The sequence below is a fragment of the Thamnophis sirtalis genome, unplaced genomic scaffold (genome assembly GCF_051295495.1).
Source record: "Thamnophis sirtalis isolate CommonGarterSnake01/CBP01778 unplaced genomic scaffold, rThaSir2_p1.2 scaffold_3, whole genome shotgun sequence".
NCBI classification, from domain to species: Eukaryota; Metazoa; Chordata; class Lepidosauria; order Squamata; family Natricidae; genus Thamnophis; species Thamnophis sirtalis.
In genome coordinates this window covers 160,688,055-160,710,482 of record NW_028261383.1, presented here as the reverse complement: position 1 = coordinate 160,710,482, position 22,428 = coordinate 160,688,055, and the positions used below count along the sequence as shown (strand labels likewise).

The 22,428-nt window shown below is 44.9% G+C and overlaps 1 long non-coding RNA gene across 1 annotated transcript; it reads right to left on the bottom strand.

The window, feature by feature from the left end:
• Positions 1-9,687: 9,687 nt before the first annotated feature.
• Positions 9,688-12,560, bottom strand: LOC148048283 (uncharacterized). The gene is made up of 2 exons (XR_015695827.1): positions 12,493-12,560; positions 9,688-9,912 (listed from the first exon to the last, which is right to left on the bottom strand). It is a non-coding gene; the product is annotated as an uncharacterized LOC148048283 (long non-coding RNA).
• Positions 12,561-22,428: the final 9,868 nt, after the last annotated feature.

Sequence of the window (22,428 nt, the reverse complement as noted above, 5' to 3'; positions counted from 1 at the left end):
AAACGCAAAAGAGTTTAAGCCCTATTCTAGGCAGAATCTATTCTGGAAAACTCTTTGCTTTGCAATTACAGCAAAAACATATGGCATAAGCCAACTCAGTGCTGTAATTTGGAGAAAACAGGAGAGCACATTGCTACTTAAAACACACTGGCAATTACCCACACACCCCTACAACAGCGCAGAATGTAAATGACTTTTCTGTCATTTCTACCTGCCGTGGAGAACGAGGAATTAATTCCTCTGAAGAACTGGGCTTGAGTTTTGAAAGTTTATGGTATAAGATGGTACATTAATTGGTACATTGTGGTACATTAATTAAACTAAAGGAGCCCACTTTTAAATTTTTATTTTAGTGTAGTTTCTTCCCCAGCTGTGCTGTTGTTTCGAAACTCAGGTTGTATTAACCAGGTGTCTTTAAAAAAAAAAGCTATCTAGCATTAGAATGGGATTCAAAAAAGTTCACTACCGTGGCTTGGTGGGCGTAGCAGGGAAAGGATACTGCAAAATCCTCATTCCCTCCCAATCAGCTTACTTGACCAGTTAGCAATCAAGCCAGAAAACAGGGTGCTGGCCACATTCAGGACTCCAGGCTTGGGAACACAGCTAGCAGAAGTGGTATTTACCGGTTCTCCGAACTACTCAAAATTTCCATTACCGGTTCTCCAGAACTGGTCAGAATCTGCTGAATACCTCCTCTGACTAGAATGCAGGTTTAAAAATGAGTGCCCAGTATTTGGATCTGAAGTGTTTCTGTGTGCTTTGCAGTCAACGTGGGTATCTCCCTCCCCCCCCCGTTTTTTTTTGTCAGTCAGCTTATTACTGTGGCTTCCCACAGGGCCAATTCTGTGAGGATCTTTTTACACTGTTGCTTACAAATCAGGCTTATGCATTCCAGAAGTCCAAAAATGAAATTATACTTATTAACCAAACAATTTACTTACTTCATTAGTTCTGAATATTCCTTCAGGCAATCAAATACGTAATAGGCACAAAAAATATGTTTGAGTGCGCTAGTTTGATATAGTGGTTAAGGCACCAGATAAAAACTTTGAGGCTGTGGTTCTAATCCTGCCTTAGGCACAGTAAGCTTCAAGTAGCTTTCCCGAGCCACTGAAATGCCAAAGACAGTGAGACTCAAGACAAGATTTGCAAAAGTGCCAGCTTTTATGTATGGCCATAGCAAAAGCTGGGTGACAAAACTATATCCAAAACACACAAAGAAATGCATGTAAGGAATAGCCACACCCCTGCAAGAGTGGCTCAGAGTATTATATACATTTTAGGTAGGTAGAAACGATGTTTATCCAATCGGAGATCAAGAATAGTTACCAACGTGATCTTTAAAGCATTCTTTTGTTCAAGCGCCTGTCTCTGTCTACCTTATCTATGAAGTATTCCTATAGCCTTGGGTAGGGGGTGGCAGCCCCCCTTTGCCAAGTTGTTTTTCGGCAGAATGCTTTAAGGATTTATGAGCCAGGAAAACTCCCTAGTTTGGTTCCTTTATCTAGGGGGCCTGATATTCCCATGCATTTCTTTTACTAGCCTTCAAGAATGTGCCTAGCTTTGATGCCACGAATAGACGCTAGAGGCAACAGTGAGTTAATATTTGCAGTAATGCCATCCAGTATTAAGGTTACAATTTGCTAGGCTAGAAAACAACTAATTTTGACAGTATACAATCATATAAGCAGAAGCCAATAACAAAGCTTAATTCTTAATAAATGATTTCTAGCAGTATATCATATCAGAAGCAAACAGAAAATATTGGTTAATCAGTTATAGTAACATAAGCAATTCATAATAAAAGCAAATAGCCAATATTAATTCATATGGATTCATATACTCCTTCATCACAAAGCCAACTGGTTGACCTTGACCCAGGGACATCAGCCCCTTCTCACAATCCTGTCAAGAAAACTGTAGACTAGTTCTGGTATTTGCCAGGAATCCAGACTAAACATAAAGCACCAACATAATTTTAAAAATATATCTATGGGAATGAAACATGTGGTTAAATGAGAGAAAGACAGGAGTTCATAAATAGCATTTTTGTTACAATAAGAGAAAGGCTAAGTTTTTGGAGAGTTACAAATTCTATTCAATAAGGAAAAACCAAATTCCAGAGAGTGAATTCAATTATACTGGATTCAGCATTAAATTCCACAGAAGATAAAGGAATGGCAGATAATCAAAGAATGGGAGGAACTGGGAGAACTTGTTAAGTGATTCACTTTACACAACATGCGGTTATAGGAGCAAGCAAAAAGCAGAGATTCTTATGGCCATAAAATAATAAACTAACTAAAACCCAGAATTTTGGAGGCATCCAGCCACAGCGAGGAGGGAGGGAAATTTATAAGATGTGGCATTCATACACCTGGCTAAGGAGTAGCACTTTTTGCACAGATAGAAATGGGAATAAAGTAGAATAAATGTTTCTGTGTTGAATAAAGATGGGTCAGGGAAGGAGCAGATTTTCTTTGTAGCTTGTGCACTTTGTCCTTGAAGACCAGTGTTAGATGCATCCACAAACCGTTGGAAGGGAAGGAAGGTCCCTCTTTGACTAAGTGGGCTTAGTATGGTCCTTCTGCAAACCACTCTTCCCCTGAGGATGGGGACTTAATTCAGATCAAGGAATGGGGATTTATATCAACTGACGAGCTGAAACCAGCTGACCCTTCCAAGCTATGGAATTTAACTCAGATGAGTAGCTTCAGAGATCCAGGGAGTCTGTATAGCTTAGTGAAGGATCCTGACTGCATGATCCCACTGGCTGGCCTCAAGTCCACCCTGGGTGTGGGAGTCTGGTTTCTGAAGCCTCCAAGAACTTTTGTCTGGGTTGAGCAAAAATGCTCAGAGCTCATCCAATTGTCCTCTGCATTTCTTCGGAGTGAAAAACGCGAGAAGGGAAATGTATCTCATTGGAGCCAGAGAAAGAAGACAGTGGAACTTTCTTTCTTGTTTGATTAGAGATTCTACTTTGAAGCAAAAGTATCAGTAATCCAGGTAGAAAAATGGGAGTTAGAAGATCTGGAAGACTAACAAAGGACATTCCAAAAGAGACCAAAAGGGGAAAAGGTGGAACCATGTGACTGGGTTGCTCCTGGTTTGAACAGAAGAGTTGGCAAGGCCCTAAACAAAGTTCCCAAACTCCTTTAGTATATGGTTCCAAGGAAAAGCAGCTGATTCAGTCTCTGACAAGCTTATGCTTATTGCTCTGATTAAGAAAAGAAAAAGGCCCAGACGTATTCATGGCTCTGACAACATCCTGCTAGGGAGATATACTTCTGCAACATCTGTTATTGTTTGAGCAAGACCCCATTATCAGTAAAGCAGATAGGGAAATCTGGGGCAGGGGGAAATCCCTTGGGCAATCTTAGATGTTTAGCTTTAAACTGGTATCTTCCTTCCAAGTACTTACACTTGCCAAACTCCTTTAGTGCATAAAGGATGGCTGTAAAAGGGAATTGTTCCCTTGCAATCATTGTTTTTGGTTGACCACAGGATTAGGTTGCATAAACCCTTGAGCCCAATTTAGAGGAGTGGGTGGTGGGGAGCAAAGCATGCAATAGGTTAAAGGAGCAGGACTTCTTGGGCCCAAGCAATAATCAGCCGAAGAAAACGTGTTTAAATATAGGAGACATTAAGAAGTGGGTGGGAGGTTGACTGCACCCAGTTGTTGCCTTCTGAATTCAAACATGAGTTCAGGAGGCAACAACTGGGTTGAGCCCACCTGATAACCACCCAACCTAGGAAATGGGGCTCTTAAAGTAGAGGGAGAGAAAGTTAATGCCCTCACTAGATCAGAATCAGCCTTGCTTACTTTGGCACAGAATATTGCACATTTCTAGTTAAAAATAATTGTAAGGTTCTTCATAGATATGCAGAGGTGTAGGGTGAAAAATAGTCTGGAGAAAGAAAGGGTAAAAAACAGGGTTTTTCTGTTTTGAAATGTTTCCCCAGTCCCCACCCGCCAGCAATCTTAAAAAAAAAAAAAGAGGAGAAAAAGGTTGCAAAACAGGTTCTGGAGTTTAAGAACTTCTCCTAATGAAGAGTTACTTATCATCCGTAGATGCAGTTGATGTTTGGAAATTATTGTGGGCAATCTTCAATCAGCTCCCCATCAGTCCCTGTATCCAGTTCAAAGCAATTGAGCATAGATCACTCAATATAACTAGCAAAATGAATTGCTTGTTGAGTTATTAGACATCAGCAAATGTCAAAAAAATACAGTTAACTGTCAAAATCAGATAAAAGACACACACACACACACACACACACACACACACACACACACAGAGTGCTTGTACCATATGTGGGTTTTTTTTTAAAATTGTGTTTGGTCTTCTACCATAATTTGTTTTTGATTGATTGAATAACGAATTGCATTAACTCCTGTATATGTCTATATCTTGCATGAAACTTTCCAGAGCAACTGTAAAAGATTCTGTGGGAAATTAGCATGAAGAGTCCCAGAAGGAGTGGCCTTGGGTTATTCTAGTTTTAACCCTTTTACGCACATAATAGTAACAGGACGGACATGAAAAGGAGGACACCAAGTGATCTAATACTCTGTTTTGGACCACGAAAGAAACAATTTGGTAGACAGAGATGATGTATTCAACAGTTAGATTGGAACTTAGTTATATAGAGACATTGCAGTAATAAAAAAGCCATTTTGAAACTAGTTCAAAGAGGCTGGTGAAGGCAACAGAGTACAGTATATATACAGCAAAAATAGTACAAGAAAAACGAGTACAAGGGAATGAGCCAAGCTCCACTTCCCAATATATCTTCCAGAAGCAAAGCCTGTTTTCCCCTCATAAACTCCATAATATTTGGAGGGGCAAGGTTGAGATTCATCCTTCTGTGAAGCATTGATTGACAAAGGGCTGACCCTTGTAAGCTATGAGTGTTGCATCCATCATAGTCCCTGTAAATCAGTGTTTTTCAACCTTTTTTGTGCAAAGGCACACTTTTTTCATGAAAAAAATCACGAGGCACACCACCATTAGAAAATGTTAAAAATTTTTAACTCTGTGCCTATATTGACTATATATAAGGTGTTTTTCCCACGGCACACCTTACACTATGTCAAGGCACACTAGTGTGCTGCGGCACAGTGGTTGAAAAACACTGCTGTAAATAACCAGATTTGTGAGCCTGACCTGTGTCCATTCTCTCCAGGAAAAACAAAGGGGGAAACTCAATAGAGAAGGATTGCTATGGTGAATTGCAAAGGTTCTATATGCTAGGTGACAGGAACCGAAGGCAGGAGCTGACCATTGTTTATTTCCAAGACAGGAGTGTGGGATAGTGAATTTTGTACGCAATGGAAGTCTCTTAGAAAAGGCCAGCCTTGCAGAGTCCATTGGAGCCTGAAGTTTGATTCAGGTTGGGTTTGCCAGACAGAATATTTGGGAGTGGTTTAACAAGTCTGGCCTGCACTTAATTTTTGGTGTCTTCCGTGTCTGGAGCCCTTAGGGATTGGGAGTGCTTTCTTTAACAGTAAGTATGTAGGAGAAGAGCAGGCAGAGCGATACGTCACGTGAAGACAGCATGTTGTCGTGAGTTTGACACCCCGGTCACAACAGGATCTTCTAAGTTTCAGATGTGCCACAAAATCAGGACTGACCTCAATCAGTAAGAAAGTTGGCCCCTTGGAAAAGAAGAAGATCATCCTTCCTGGCTTGGTGAAGGGGGAAGTTCTGTGGCATAGAGAGTTAACTCTGATCAAGTAATAAAGTGAAATAATGTAAACAAATATGCTTTCTTACTTTAAGGAGTGTTATATTTGTAGACTTTTTAGGGATGAAGTAATTTTGACCAGGCCAAGCGATATAAATATTTTTAAGCTAAGACACACTACTTCAAGATTTGTTTGGCATGCCACTGTGTTTAACATAACAGCAAACATAATACTGATATTATATTTCAGTATATGGATATTTCTTACTGATCTGTGCTGTGTCTTAAACATTTAAGGCAAATTATATTGTGGAATGTTAGATGAACTGTTACATTTTACTCATACTGTATTTTATGTCTTTCCATTTGGATATATCAGTGCTTATTATGTTTTTCCTCATGATGCTTCAATGCTCTCCCTAGTGCATGTTTGAAGAACTTGATGCTACAGTTAATTTTAAAAACAACAACATCTAAACAGAACAGAATAACAGAGTTGGAAGGGATCTTGGAGGTCTTCTAATCCAACCCCCTGCTCAGGTAGGAAACTCTATTTCATTTAAGACAAATGGTTGTCCAATCTCTTCTTAAAAACTTCCAGCATTGGAGTATTCACAACTTAGAATAGAGCTGGAAGGTCTTCTAGTCCAGCTCCCTGCTCAAGCAGGAGAAATATTCTGTTTCAGATAAGTGGCTGTCTAGTCTCTTCTTAAAAACCTCCAGTGATGAAGTCCCTACAACTTTTGAAGGCAAGCTGTTCCACTGGTTAATTGTCCTCACTGTTAGGAAGTTTTTCCTTAATTCCAGGTTATAGAATAGCAATAGCAATAGCAGTTAGACTTATATACCGCTTCATAGGGCTTTCAGCCCTCTCTAAGCAGTTTACAGAGTCAGCATATTGCCCCCAACAACAATCCGGGTCCTCATTTTACCCACCTCAGAAGGATGGAAGACTGAGTCAACCTTGAGCCGGTGAGATTTGAACAGCCGAACTGCAGAACGCTGAAGTAGCCTGCAGTGCTGCATTTAACCACTGCGCCACCTCGGCTCTCTCAAAGAGGTTGCTTCCCTCTTTGGTTAGTTTCCTACCATTGTTTCTTGTCCTGCCTTCTGGTGCTTTGTACAATAATTCGATCCCCTCTTGTTTGTGGCAGCCCCTCAAATACTGGAATACTGCTATCATATTGCCCCTAATTCTTCTTTTCTTTAGACTAGCCCAGGGGTGTCAAACTCACATTGTCATGGCATCGTCACGTGATGTAGTGCAACTTTCTCCCCTTCCCTAAACCAGGTGTGGGTGTGGCCAGTGTGTGACACATCTGGCCTGCGGGTTTGACAGCCCTGGACTAGCCAAACCCAAATCCTACAGCCATTCTTCATATGTTTTAGTTTCCAGGCTTTTGACCATCTTAGTTGCTCTTCTCTGAACTTCTGGAAGCAAGTTGTTCCACGGATTAATTGTTTTATCAGGAAATTTCCTCTTAGTTCTAAGATACTTCTCTTCTTGATTTACACTGATTTTTTTTTTTACCCATCCTATTTAAAAGTCACTTCTTAATTAAAAAAGCAAAACAAAAGTATCAACCCTAACAACAATGGAGGAATGCTACCAGATGGAACTAAAAACTAATTTTTCCAGGTGCAAACTGCAGCTTGTCCAATGCAGTGAAATGCCACAACCTAACAACAGAAGTACAGCCTTGAGGGAATCATCTTAGTTGTGTGCAACAAACTGGCAACAGCTGTACCTTGATTGCACTAAACAGTAATAATCAGTAATTTAAATCCAATTAATGGGGTGTACCCAAGTATAAAATGAACCCTATCTTTGTCACTGTTATTTGTGCAGTGGCCATCAGGGGGCGCCAGTGCTACACCCATTCTACCCATTAACTCCTCTAGGCTTACTGTTCTTCTTCCCCTAAAGATCTACTTCCTTCTGTAGCTGAAGCTCAGATTTCTCTCAATATATGTAGTATCAGTGACAGTGGTGGATTTCAATTTTTTTAGAACCTATTCTGTGGATGTGGCCTATTTTCTGGGCGTGGCTTGATGGTCATGTGACCGGGTGGGAGTGGCCAACTTGTAAAATGTGGTGGAACTCATTTAACAACGCTCTTGCTTAGCAACCAAAATTTTCGGCTCAATTGTGATCATAAGTTCTCTTTCTTTTTCTTCCTTCCTTCCTTCTTTCTTTGTTATATATATCTCTCCCTCTTTCTTTCCTTTCTTCCATGGTTCGTTCTTTCTTTCTTGTCTCTCTCTCCCCCACACTTTCTCTTTCCTTCTTTCTCTTTTTTTTCTTTCTCTTTCTTTCTTTCTCTCTCATTCTCTCTTTGTCTCTCTCTTTCTCTCTCCCTCTTTCTTTCTTTTTATTCTCTCTTACTCTTTCTCTTTCTTTCTCTCTCTCTCTCTCTCTCCCCCCCCCTCTCTCACACACACATACCTTCCAGATGGTGAAAAATTCTGTTTTGCCATCTGGGAAGCTGGCAAAGAAGCCTCATTTTCCCTGCTGCCTGCAGCTCTCAGAGGAAGGAGGCAGGGAAGCGAGCCCTGGGCCTCATCTCTGCCTCCTTCCCCAAGAGCTGGCTTCGGGGACAGCCAGCCTCTCCCGTCATGGCGCCCTTCATTCACCTTCCACCCAGAGGCTCTGCCGGCGGGGTGCCTGCCACTTAACCTCCTGAGAGAAGCTCGGGAGAGACGCACAAATGGCTGCAACTCGAGGTTCCCGAGGAGGACGCTGGACACCGGGGGTGGCGGTGGTGCCTGCTGCTGCTCCTTCTGCTGCTCCCGGTAATGCAGGCTTCTTGGAGAGCTTTAAGTTGCAGGCGCAGTGGCACACTGATTCCAGCAGCTGCGTTTTCCCTTGAAATTTGCTGTCCCGGCAACCCAAAGGGGACAGAACGCTGTTACCTTCCCACCAAAGGTGGTTCCTATTTTTCTACTTGCATTTTTATGTGCTTTTGAACTGCTAGGTTGGCAAAGCTGGGACAAGTAATGGGAGCTCACTCCATTACGCGGCACTAGGGATTCAAACTGCTGAACTGCCAATCTTTCTGTTTGATAAGCTCAGCATCTTAGCCACTGAGCCTCCAGCCCTACTTGGTAATAAAGGGATTGAATTGAAGGCCTTTGGCTTTGGGAAAGCTTGTATCCTACCTTTTAGCTATCATCTCTCTTTCCATATTATTACAGGTAGTTCTTAACTTACAACAGTTCATTTAGTGGCTGTTAAAAGTTGCAACAGCACAGGGAAAGGTGACTTATGACAAATGTTCATGCTTATGACCATGTAATCAAAATTCGGATGCTTGGCAACTGACTCATATTTATGATGGTTGCGATGTCCCAGGGTCACCTGATCCTCTTTTGATAAGCAAAGTCAAAGGGGAAGCCAGATTCACTTAACAACCATGTTACTATGGTAACAATTGCAGAGATTCACTTAATAACTATGGCAAGAAAAGTTGTAAAATGAGGCAAAACTCACTTAACAAATGTCTCGTTTAGCAACATAAATTTTGGGCTCAATTGTGGTTGTAAGTTGAGGACTACCTCTATTGTAATGCTCAGGCACGTATTACTTGGCTATCCAGTAGGTTAAGTTGGAGTCCTGACCCACAACATGCTTGCCTGAAGGTACCAATGTACATATGAGATCTCCATATCTCAATCATCCCAAGCAATTCTCCACCCCTTTCCTCTGGTGTAGATGTAAGAAATCTCAGTCTTATTATATGTATTATTTAATTCAGAGAATCATTGAACTGAATAACAGAGCTGGAAGGGACCTTGGAGGTCTTCTAGTCCAGCCCCCTGCTAAAGCAGGAGAACCTATGCTATTTCAGACAAGTGACTCTTCAGTCTCTTCTTGTAATCCCCCAGTGATGAAGCACCCACAACTTCTGAAGGTAAGCCATTCCACTGGTTAATTGTTCTCACTGTTAGAAAGTTTCCAGGTTCTCTCCTTGATTAGTTTCTAATAACTGAATGTAACAATTTAAGCCACGGACTTTTTTTAAAAAGTTTGATGGACAAACAGATTGAAAATTCAACAACATGGAACTTTGTTCTTATCTATGCACAGAGATGGAAGGGCTCACATGTATCCAATGAAAGAATGGATGGCGAGTTGGCAGAGATGAAGAAATTGTCTGCTTTGATTAAAGGAAAGATTTTAGTTTCGTTTCTCCTTGGAAACCACTCTTAACTGTCGTCCTTTCTCTGAAATGGAAAGAAATGAAAGTTAAGCTTGAGTTTTGATGATTAGACTTGTTTATAAAGATAAAAGTATTGTTGGTTACAAGCTATTCTAGTTCAAAGGGCCATTGATTTTTAGGCTTTTATTTGTATCAAGGAAAATAAGAAGTTACTTCTTGAAATCGCTTTCTCCTTGCATTTCCCAATTTTGCTTTTTCCCTACTCCTTCCTCTTTTTTAAATTCTTTTTTCTTTGCTTTTTTTATACAATATTTCATACTTAAAATAATAATAATGTTTTGAAACAACAACATCTCTCTACCCACACAAACTTTCTGGTTTTGTGAGTGGCCCTGACACTAGGGTAGCTTATTTGTGAAACAGCAAATCTCCTTTATAGCAACTCTAACATTAATATCATATTTTTAAAATTACAAAACAGCAGCAGAGATTGTTGCAAAGATTCTCCATATATTTCATAGCTGAACAAAAATTTTGAATGCAAAACTTTATATCTGAACCACTAAACCATAAGGTTGTCATAGTCAATATGAAGGCAAGCAATTTTACCCTCAAAATAGTCAGCAAACTTGTCATAACAGAGTATTCTAAGCTTCGGCAACCATATTGGGCAGATGTTAGCATGTATCGAAACATATAATTTTTTGGGGATAGATGCTTGAAGATTCAGTGGAAGGAAACAAAACAAGCTTTTCCATTGCCTGGATTACTATGCAATTGCCATAACCAGATGCTCCAGCATATGTTTGGTTGTTTTCACGATGACTTCTCCATAATATTACACTCCAGTTACAAGGGCTATGCAGTTCTTTGACATAAATGCTTTAGAACTTGTGGTTGAAATACAGAGCACCAGAGGTGGTATTCAGCGGGTTCTGACCAGTTCTGGAGAACTGGTAGTGGAAATTTTGAGTAGTTCAGAGAACTGGAAAATACCATCTCTGACTGGCCCCGCCTCCATCTATTCTCTGCCTCCCGAGTCCCAGCTGATTGGGAGGAAATGGGGATTTTGCAATAACCTTCCCCTGGAGTGGGCAGGGAATGGAGATTTTACAGTATCCTTCCCCTGCATGCCCACAAAGCCATGCCACGCCCACAAACCATGCCCACCAAGCCACACCCACAGAACCAGTAGTAAAAAAATTTGAATCCCATCACTGCAGAGCACCTCTTTTGGAATCATTAAAGTAGCCATGTGTTTAAAAAAAAAAAGTTCATGTTTCTATTTTGGAAACTCTTCCCACCTGTCTGTCTGACTGTCTGTCTGACTGTCTGTCTGATTGTCCAAACAGCCTCTTTATGAGTCTGTGGGGATAAGCGTGCGGAGCTAGCTGGGAACATATGAGCCTGAAAAAAGACATAGCTGTTTTAATCCTTGGGGAGGGGAGGCGTTTCACATCTGCTCCTGCACATACCAAAGTACTTTCTTCAAAGGGTTTACTCAGCTCAATTAGACCCTGTTTGCAATTCTTCTGAATATCAAGGTGCCATGAATCCTTTGTAAGAGAGAAGGGAGACTTTCAGGAGACCCCTTACAAATAAGAAGAGAGCTAAATTAGCAAACTTGAATCAAAACTTACATTCTCAGTTTGGTTCTGGAAGAGAAGATTTATTATTATTTATCCATCTTGTTATTTGGTCAAATCAAGATAGCATTCACATCCAATTCTCCCATCTTGGATCTGAACTCATAGCATTCCAGTTTATAGGCACCACACCTAATTGGCTTTACATTATTACTATGCCTTAAAAATGTAAAACAGTAGCTAACATCTGTGGCCTCCAGATATCTGAACTCCCAGTCTACATCATCTACAGCCACATTAAATGGAGCTGCTGGGCGGGTTGGTGGAACCTTTGATACAGAAGTAGTTAGCTGTTGTTGCAATATTGATTGAAGCATTCCTTAACTCACTCACATGTTAAGGACATGTGCAGCCCCGTGTTAAGGACATCCAACTTGTCAACAATTTTGAATGATGCAACCCTCTGGTTTTTGGTGCTTCAACTCCCATTGAAGCTAACGGTGTTTCTGTTCATTTTATGGGACCCACAACAGTATTTGTGATTGGATCATTGAACCTTGCCAAATGCAAAGTGCAGCAGTTTAACTCCAGGTCTTGTTTCCTTCCAGTCAGAAGGATCAAATCAACAAAGTTAGCCACTCCCCAAAGAAACTTCTAATATGTAGCATTTCTGTATGTTATCCAAATGCGGGTCACTTTGTATTACGTCCTGTATTATCTAGTTTTACCTGTTATACTACTTGATGAGCAAATAAACCACATTATGAGCCTGTGTTAAAGTGAGCCCAGCCACTATTGTTGGTAAACCATGCTTCTTAATTTATGTTAATTCAAATTACTATGGTTTATTCCACAAACCATCAATAAGCTCACAAGAGAATTCTACAGCCCTGTGAAAGGAATTCCAAATTGTTCTGATGTTACAACACTGGCACTTTAGAGATTAAAGCCAATTTGTTTTTGTTCAGCGGCGGTTGAAATAGCAGCAAAGCTCTGATTCTCTTTTGTAATGCCTTGAAATGTTGTAACACCATAGAAATGATATCAGTCTTGTTTACCTCTTGAAAGTAGCTCTCGCCTCACCTTGCTTCTCAGCCGAGAGGTGTTGCCAACCCTAGAAAGCTCTAAAGAGATAATATTAATCTGCAGTGTTTGCCCTCTCTTTAAATTTTATTTTCTTAAGCAATCACATGCTCACTCACAACATAAAATCAGGCTGTGGTTAGGAATAAATTTCCCTATTCAGGGCAGAAAGCGCTTTCTCCCCCTTTTTTAAAATTCCAGGTTGTGGACCATTATTTTCTCCACAGTTACTTATGTGCATTAGGGAGCCTGATGGCTTCCCCAGTACATGTTAATGACTATAATTTGCTCTTCTCCTAATTTCACATGGCAGCAGCAGGAGGAGGAGGAGGAAGAAAAAAAGATAAAAATTGTCTGTTTAGCGTCTCCTTCCAGCCATGTCTCTAGCTCCTGGGAGTTTGGTCGCTAAATTCTGTTCTGTTCTAGTTTGGAGATCCAGAGAAGGCTCCTTATGCCTCTGATTAACTCCATCCAACCAAAATTTTCTCAGACTCCTCTTTTCTCTCATCTCATTTACTTTTTCTTTATTTTGTTGGTTTTCCTATTTGTTGTTATTGTTGTTCAGTCACTAAATTGTGTCTGCTTCTTCACAACCCCACGGACCATAGCAAGCCAGTGTGTCTCCTGCCCAAATTCATGTCCATCGGGTCAATGACCCTATCTAACCATCTCCTCCTCTTCTCCTATTGCCTTCAATCTTTCCAGCACCAGGGTCTTTTTCTTTTTCTTTTTTAAATATAATTTTTATTAAACATTATTACCTTTAAAAAACAGAAAGAAAAATACAACATAAGAAAGACAAATCATACATAACAATATAAAGTAAATATACAGCCTTTTGTATCGGAATTCATTAGTTATACATTTTTTTAAGCGTAAAACATACAGATACAAATACAGTTTTAAACATACACCCCCCCTCCCCTCCCCCCCGCAGTGACAGTCATTCACAGCCCAACTTTTTTCTTTCCTTCCTCATTGTTAGGTCTCTAAGCCACATCTCCTCATTGCAAAGTTCAGGGATCTATTACAATACCCATGTTAACTTTCCCCATTTTAAGTCCCTGCTGTTCTCCTTGTCGCCCACATATACCATGTTCCAGCTAAGATAATGTTCCGTTTCTCCTTTGTCCCTCAGCCAACCCGTCATTCTGTCCATTTCTGCACATTCATAGATCTTTTTAATTATAGCATCTTCTGACGGTATGGTAGTGGATTTCCAAAATTGTGCATAAGTTATTCTTGCGACCAGGGTCTTTTTCCAATGAGTCCTTCTCTTCTCACTTGATGGCCAAAGTCGTTGAGCTTCCATTTTAATATCTGTCCTTCAAAAAAACCCAATCAAGGTTGATTTCCTTTAGGATTGCCTGATTTGATCTCCTTGCATCCAAGGGACTCTCAAAAGTCTCCTCCGACAGCACCATTCAAAAGCATCAATTCTTTGGTGTGCTCAGCCTTCCATATGGTCCAGTTCTCACAGCCCTACATATATTCCTACTGGGAAAACCACAGCTTTGACTCTATGGACCTTCGTTGGCATGGTGATGTCTCTGCTTTGTAATATGCTATCTAGGTTTGCCATAGCTTTCTTCCCAAGAAGCAAGCATCTTTTAACTTTGTGGCTGCAGATGTGGAAATGTCTTCGGACAGTGCTGGTTCAATGGCCTTGAAACAGAGATGAGCTTCTTCCCCAGACATTGAGAGGGAGGCGGACTTCGGGAAAGCTGCACTGTTTCTGGCTCCAGATGCCATTAGACGCATTGTTGCTCCTGCCAGCTATCTTAGTCAGCTGAAGTCAGGAAACCACCGGGAAGCATTTTTGCTTGCACGGTGTGCCATAGGCTTCCATCGGCCGTCCTGTATAGCAAGTACAAAAGGATGCCACGCACGGAAAGACTGTTCCTGCGTCTCAGGTGGAGGCTCAGGTGGAGACTGTGGGTCACATGTTCCTTTTATACGGAGATTAGGAAAAAACATATTCTACCAATAACTGCTAGGTATCCTGGCTGTTCCAACACTACCTATCTTCAGTGGCTGCTTACGGATGAACAGTCCATAACTACAGCGCAGGCGGCCAGATTCTGCGCAGCCGCACTGGGGATTCGTTGCAAAAATGTGTCTTCTCCACCATAGTGATGTGATATAACAATTGTGGCAAACTTTTTGCACTGCTTAGTCCTTTCCCTTTTAGCATTGAACCTACAACGGGCCACACAGTTTATGGATTTCAATTGTAGTATAGTCAGACCAGTGGTGGGTTGCAGGTAGTACGCCCCGGTACAGGCATACCAGAGCCTGCCAGGAGCACCAGATACTATTCCAGTATGGTGCTCCGGAGGGCCCACCCTCCCGCCTGAGCTCCTTACCGGTCTTTTAAGTCTTTGGTGCTTCCGCGCACGTGCATGGCATGTAGAGCAGCTGGAGCATTGCAGAGGCTCTCGAAAGTGCTAAGACGCATGTGCACAATGCATGTGTGTGCGTCCATATGGATGCCACCGGGCCCGTTCCAACCGTAGCGGTTGGAACAGGATCTAGAACCCACCACTGAGTCAGACCATGTATAATTGACAGACTGGATTTTATTATAGATTTTAGTTGTCATTTATTATTTTATACTATTTTAATTGTATATATGCTGAGTGTTTTTATTTCTTCTGGTCTCTGGTCTAAGACTGTAATCATAAAAAAATATAATTATAAGCTCCTCCCCCTATAATCAACTACAATTAGTGGAGGAAAATCTGCAGGGATTCCTTTACCTTTGTAGTCTCCCTCAACCCCATGATAATCACTATCATCTTCAGCTCAAGGAAATAAAATCTGCCACTGCTTCCATTTCCTCACCTTCTATTTGCCATTTGGTTCTTGTTAATTTTCTCTGTTTTTGACCAATGTTTTGTTTGCTTTTCTAGTTGCCTTCCTGGAACCTCTGGCTTAATTTTTAAAATTTGCCCTTGGTCTCAGATGTAGCATTTCGGAGAAAGCAATGGCCGGGATGCTTGCCATTAGTGGAACTCTTGCCAGTTAGCAATATTGTTTTAGATTGCCAGATTGGGAAAGGAAAACTTGCAGTATGATTTCTTTACAGTTTCCCAATTATATATATATATTTAAAAGCAAGTATTGACTGTAGTTTTAATTGAGACGTTATAAAAATGGTGGCAACTTGAACAGAGTTATACATGCCACAGTAAGGATCACCAATTGGTGATAATGCCAGTTTGGGGTTGTAGTTAAAGACACCAGGCTAGAAACTATGAAATCATGAGTTTTAATCCCCCCCCCCCTTAGGCATAAAGGCAGCTGGGTGACTTTGGGCCAATCACTTTCTCTCAGCTGAACTTGTTGTGGAGGGGAAAATAAAAGTTGGAACATTAGGTATGTCTGCCCTCTTGAATTGTTCACAAATAAATATATTGATTTCCTAATGCAAATATGTGCTAGTTGGTTAGAGGTACTCCTGGTCAAATTAATCAGCTAATTAAAAAGGGGTTTAAATTTGTTAAATTGGCATTTTACTTTATTCCACTCTTGTTCTTGTTCCCAGAGTTTTCCGACTCCTTTGAAAAAGACGGAATGAAGATTACTTGATGTCTTTGACTGCACTGCACTATTTTTTCTCCAGGTAAATATTATACAATATTGTTCTCTTGTGCTCGTTTCTTTTTTGCAGCACTTTCTTATACGCAATATTTTTCCTCACCCTCAGTCTTTTTTACTTCATCTTATAAATATGAAGCATTCTTATAAATATCCCCCATTAGTGCTTCTCTATGCCTTTTTGGCACTTTATAATGTAATCATCAAGTGAGGTACTAATACCACTCTATAAAGCCTTAGTAAGACCACACCTAGAATACTACATCCAGTTTTGGTCAACACACTACAAAAAAGATGTTGAAACTCTAGAAAGAGTGCAGAGAAGAGCAACCAAAATGATGAGGGGACTGGAGGCTAAAACATATGATGAATGGTTGCAGGAACTGGGCATGGCTAGTCTAGTGAAGAGAAGGACCAGAGGAGGCATGATAGCAGTGTTCCAATATTTGAGGAGCTGTCACAGAGAGGTGGGGTCAAACTATTTTCCAAAGCACCTGAAGGCCAGGCAAAGAATAATGAATGGAAACTGAACAAGGAGAGATTCAACTTGGAAATAAAGAGAAATTTTCTGACAGTGAGAGAAATCAACCAATGGAACAGAAGTTGCCTTCAGAAGTTGTGGGAGCTTCATCACTGGAAACTTTCAAGAAAAGACTGGACTGCCATCTGTCAGAAATGGTGCTTGGGCGGGGGGTTGGACTAGATGAACTACAAGGGTACCTTCCAGCTCTGTTAATCTGAATCTAATTCTTTTCACAATTCCAAGTGGTTTCCAAGAAGTGTAGAAGAGGTTCCACAAATCTACAGTGCAGTCCAGAACCAGTTAGAACCAGTTCCAGCTCCTTCCCCCACCCATCCGCACATCATCAAGATGAAGAGCGGGAGGAGGCATTCTGGGAGTTGCAGTCCACAAGTCTTAAAGTTGTCAAGTTTGAACACCCCTGGGTTTTGTTTTTTTCTAAAAGGTTAGGGGGTGCAAGGATCTTGTAACTTGACAGCTTTAAGACTTGCGTGCTTCAAATGCCAGAGCCAACATTTTGATTGCTAAGCAAGAGCGTTGTTCAGTGAGTTTTTCACCACATTTTACAAGTTGCCACGCCTACCCAGTCACATGACTGGCAAGCCACTGCCACTCGGTCACATGGCTGGCAAGCCACTCCCACCCAGTCACATGACCAGCAAGCCACTCCCACATAGCAGGCCACACCTATAGAAGAGGTTCTAAAAAAATTTGAAACCCACCACTGCAACACATTATTACTTGTTCTTCAACAATCAGGATATAGATGTAGTATTCTAAGATGCACTTCAGGTGCAATGTAATCTAGCAATGAGAGATGTGCATAATGTTCCAGTCTGGAAATGAAACTATGGAGAACTCTACAATGTTACATTATAATATTATGTCTGCAAACAAACAACCAAGCGCAGAAAGCACTAAGGACTCCATGTGTTAACATTTCCCCCTAGACTATACAGACTTAATCTTTCTTAGGATACTTAGAATGCATTCCAGAAATCACCAGAAACAATAAATTATCCACTTCCACAATTTGACATTTTGCAGGTATCTCTTTTGCCTCAGGATTTGGAGATTGGTGACAGTAAGTGTTGAATACTAGCGCGGGAAATACAAGCGCGCGAACAAAGGACTCCTTCCTGATTGGTTCCCGGGCGGAGCCGGTTCAATCCTCGCCCTGATTGGTCGAGCTACTCGACGCCCCATTGGCTCCTCGTTCAAACCCGGGGGTATAAATGTAGGGCGCGAAACACGCCACGTTGAATCGCAGTTTACTATGAGCTGAATAAAGTCACTTTCCTCCTACCTCTTGTCGCGTCCTTCCCTTCGCTCCAAGATACAAAACTGGCGACGAAGGTGGGATCCCGATTCCCGCGACCACGGAGAAGAACAGCCAGCTGCCACCGCGTCTGAACCAGCTAGCACGCTATCTTCAGACTGAGAACGCCGGCAGCGAACGCGAAATTTTCTCCGTCCTTCTCTCTCTTCCTCCGGCTCCACACCACGATGGCGTCATCGCTTCCTCCTTTCGCGCCATTCGGCGGAGCCACCGGAGAATCATGGGACGGGTTCATGGAGCGATTCGAGTGCTACCTGATCGCCTCGAAAAACCAGGCTCAGACCGACGAGGAGAAATGCAGTTTCTTCCTGTCCTGCTGTGAGCCGTCCATGTTCGCCTCTGCGAGAGCCCTGGCCGCCCCGACGCCAGCCTACAAACTTGGGTGGGCCGAGCTGATGTCCAGGCTGAGGAACCACTACGCTCCCTCACCCTCTCTGTTTGCACGCCGTTTCGCTTTCCGCCGCCGAGTGCAAAGGGCCAACGAATCCATTAGCCATTTCCTGGAGGCTTTGCGCACCGTGGCCGCCCAGTGTGATTTCGCAGACCTGGAGGAGAATCTGGCGGAACAGTTTGTGTGCGGGGTCCGCGACGCACATTTACGCGGCCGATTACTCCGGAATCACAAGATTACCCTGATGCAAGCCGTGGAGATAGCGCGAGCAGCCGAGCTCTCCGAACAATCCACGGCCGACATGGAACGCCTCCAGCTAAACCCCCCCGCACAAACCGCCGCGGGGCCGTCCACCCAGACGAACCTCGTCGACGATCTCTCCCCTGCCGAAGACGAGGAGGAGGAGGAGGAAATCGTCGGCCAGATGAGGATGCAGCCGAAGCAGAGGCCACCCCAGCAACCGCCGGCGCCCGTTCAGCCAGCCTCAAACGCACCTTGCCGCGGATGTGGCGGCCGCCACAGCCGCGCAGCCTGCCCGTACCGCTCTGCCGTTTGCCACCGCTGCCGAGGAGAAGGGCACCTCGCCAGAGTATGCCGGGCTCCCCTGCCAGCCCCGTCGTTCATGCAGCCCAGCAACCAGCGCCCGGCGCCGCAACGACGCCAGCAACCGCGTTCCGCGAGGCGCACTGAGGACTGCTACTCAACCTACCAGCCCTCCAGCGCTGACTGCGTGGTCTACCAGGCATCCCACGTTCCCGCTGGCCACCGGAAAATAAGCACCGCCGTCCGGCTCGAAGGTCAGCTTTGCCAAATGGAGGTGGACTCCGGTTCATCCCGTTCTCTCCTATCTTGGGCCTTGTTCTCCCGCCTTTGCCCCGGGGTTCCCCAGAGAAAGCTGCGCCCCGCCGGGGTCTCCCTCCTAGACTACCAGGGGAATGGGATTCCCACAGCTGGGATATACCACATCCGGGTGGAATACGGGAATTTTAAAGGGAAACTCCCAGTTTTAGTCGTTAGGAACAACCTGCCCGCTCTCCTGGGGTTGGAATGGTTCTCCGCCTTGGGCCTCACCATAGAAGGGGTACACAGGGTAGTTCCCCTCTCCGTAGATAGCGTCCTAGACGAGTTCTCAGACGTGTTCGATGGGAAATTGGGTTGTTACAAGGGTACCCCCATTTCCCTCTGCCTCGATCCCCAGGTCACTCCCGTTAGACTAAAGGCACGCAGGGTTCCTTTCGCATTAAGGGCAAAAGTAGACGCAGAACTGGATAAGCTTATTGAGCAAGGAGTACTCGAGCCCGTAGATCACGCCCGTTGGGAAACCCCCATAGTCCTCCCGGTCAAACCCGACGGATCGGTGAGAATATGTGCCGACTACAAGTCGACCATCAATTTGGCCCTGCAGGCAAACCCGTATCCGGTTCCCGTAGTGCAGCACCTACTCCACTCATTAGGACAGGGCCGCATTTTCGCTAAGCTAGACATGGCACAGGCCTACCAGCAGCTTCCCGTAGATGACGATGCGGCTACAGCCCAGACCATCGTCACCCACCGCGGGGCTTTCCGTTGCCGCCGTCTCCAATTCGGCGTTTCGGTTGCCCCTGGGATTTTCCAGAGCCTCATGGAGCGGTTGCTCCACGGGCTCCCAGGCGTCGTTCCCTACTTCGACGACGTCCTGGTCGCAGCCCCCAGTCACTCGGAACTCCTGAAAACACTGCGGGAGGTCCTCACACGTTTCAGGGAGGCAGGACTGAAATTAAAGCGCAGCAAATGCGAAATTGCTGTTCCCAGAGTTGAATTCTTGGGGTTCCTCATTGATGCCCAGGGCATCCACCCCACTCCGTCCAAAGTTGCCGCCATCAAAAACGCGCCCGCACCCACCTCTAGGGCGGAATTACAGGCATTCCTGGGGCTCTTAAACTTCTACGCCCCTTTTATCCCCCACAAGGCGTCACTAGCTGAGCCGCTACACCGACTACTTGACCGGTCAGCGGCCTGGAAATGGGGCAGCCGTGAAGCACACGCGTTCGCGGCTATAAAGGATATTTTAACTTCATCGGCAGTCCTAATCCAGTACAGCGATAGGATGCCTCTAGTTCTGACTTGCGACGCCTCCCCCTATGGCGTAGGGGCGGTCCTGAGCCACGTCCTTCCGAACGGCTCAGAAGCCCCCATAGCCTTCTATTCCCGGACACTCTCCTCCATGGAGCGGAACTACAGCCAAATCGATAAAGAGGCCCTGGCTGCAGTATCCGGCATTAAGCGGTTCCATGACTATCTCTATGGTAGGAAATTCACCCTGGTCACGGACCATAAGCCCCTCCTGGGGCTGCTGGCGGGCGACAAGCCAACCCCCCCCATTTTGTCTCCCCGCATGACGCGCTGGACGGAGTTCCTAACAGCGTATTCGTATACGCTGTTATACCGTCCGGGTAAGCAGCTAGGGCACGCAGACGCCCTGAGCCGTTGCCCTCTGCCAGAGACGGACACAGCCCACGTGCCCGCGCTCTCCGTTCTCTCCGTCGCCGAATCCAACCTTCCCGTCTCAGCCGCGGACGTCGCAGCCTGCACAAAGGCTGACCCCGTCCTATCTCAGGTTGCTTCATGGGTTTTGAGGGGATGGCCCACGGAAAAAGTAGCGGAAGAATTCCGTCCATTTAAGGTGCGACAAGCCGAACTCGCCCTTCACGGGGGTTGTCTTGTCTGGGGGGATAGGGTAGTAATCCCCACAGCCCTGCGGGCACGAATCCTGCCCGCACTCCACAAAAACCACCCAGGCATAGCGCGAATGAAAGCCTTAGCCCGTAGCTACGTGTGGTGGCCCTTGTTAGACTCGGAAATTGCGGACTACGTAGGCCGATGCAGGATCTGCCAAAACTCTAGGCCGAATTCCCCCACAGCCGCCCCTCGTGAGTGGGAAATCCCTAGAGGCCCATGGTCCCGTTTACACATCGACTTCGCCAGCCCCTTCCACGGCCGGAACTTCATGATAGTGGTCGATGCTTACTCCAAGTGGGTGGAGCTGGTAATCATGACCTCCACCACAGCAGAGAGTACAGTGAGGGCCCTTCGTAAGATGTTCGCCACCCATGGGTTACCGGATGTGATAGTCTCAGACAATGGGCCCCAGTTTACCTCCACCACGTTCCAAGAATTCCTGGCCGAACAAGGAATCAGACACGCAGCCACAGCCCCTTATCACCCAGCTAGTAACGGCCGGGCGGAGCGCGCAGTTCGCTCAGCCAAAGAAGCTTTGGGCCGCATGGACCAGGGCGACTGGCAAGAAAGAGTGGCGGCTTACCTCTTGAGCCAGCACTCCATACCCTGCCCAACGACTAATAAAAGTCCCGCGGAGCTCTTGATGGGTAGGAGATTGCGAACCCCCCTAGACAGGCTCCATCCACTTTACGCAGGGGATCTGCCGAGCAACCTGGGGGCCCTCCCTTCCCACGCGTTTAAGTTAGGGGATCCTGTATGGGCCCGCTCCTTTTCTGGGGATCCACGGTGGGTTCCCGCAACCATCACAGCTCTGACCGGCCCCTGTTCCTTCAGGGTCGGCCTGGCCGACGGAACACAATGGAGGCGCCACGTGGACCAGTTAAGGCGTCGCCTTCCCGCGGAAACAGACGGCCCGAGCCCCGCGGACACCCGCTCACACCAGGAGCCAACATCGTTGACTTTTTCCCCATCGGACCGTTTCCACCCGGGGAACGGGAGGCAAGCCGATGCGAACTTCCCGGACAGGCGTGCCTCAACCGGCTACTCCCTTCCTCGAAGCCCTTATCGAGACTCTGAACCTACACCCCAACCAGACTGCACGGGACCGCAATCGGACACTCCGGTTGCCACGGAAACGCCACCCCGGACAGTTGGACATTGGGCAGGGGACCCGGGGCCAGCTCTCTCCCGCGGGGCCGCACCACAGGTTCACCGCCCCACCACGGACACGCCTCCGCCAGCGGTTCCCCCCCCCGTCGACAACCGCCGGGGAGCCACGAAGATCAGGGCGAGAACGCCACCGCCCCGCCTACCTACAAGACTATGTTTGCCCTTCCCAAAGG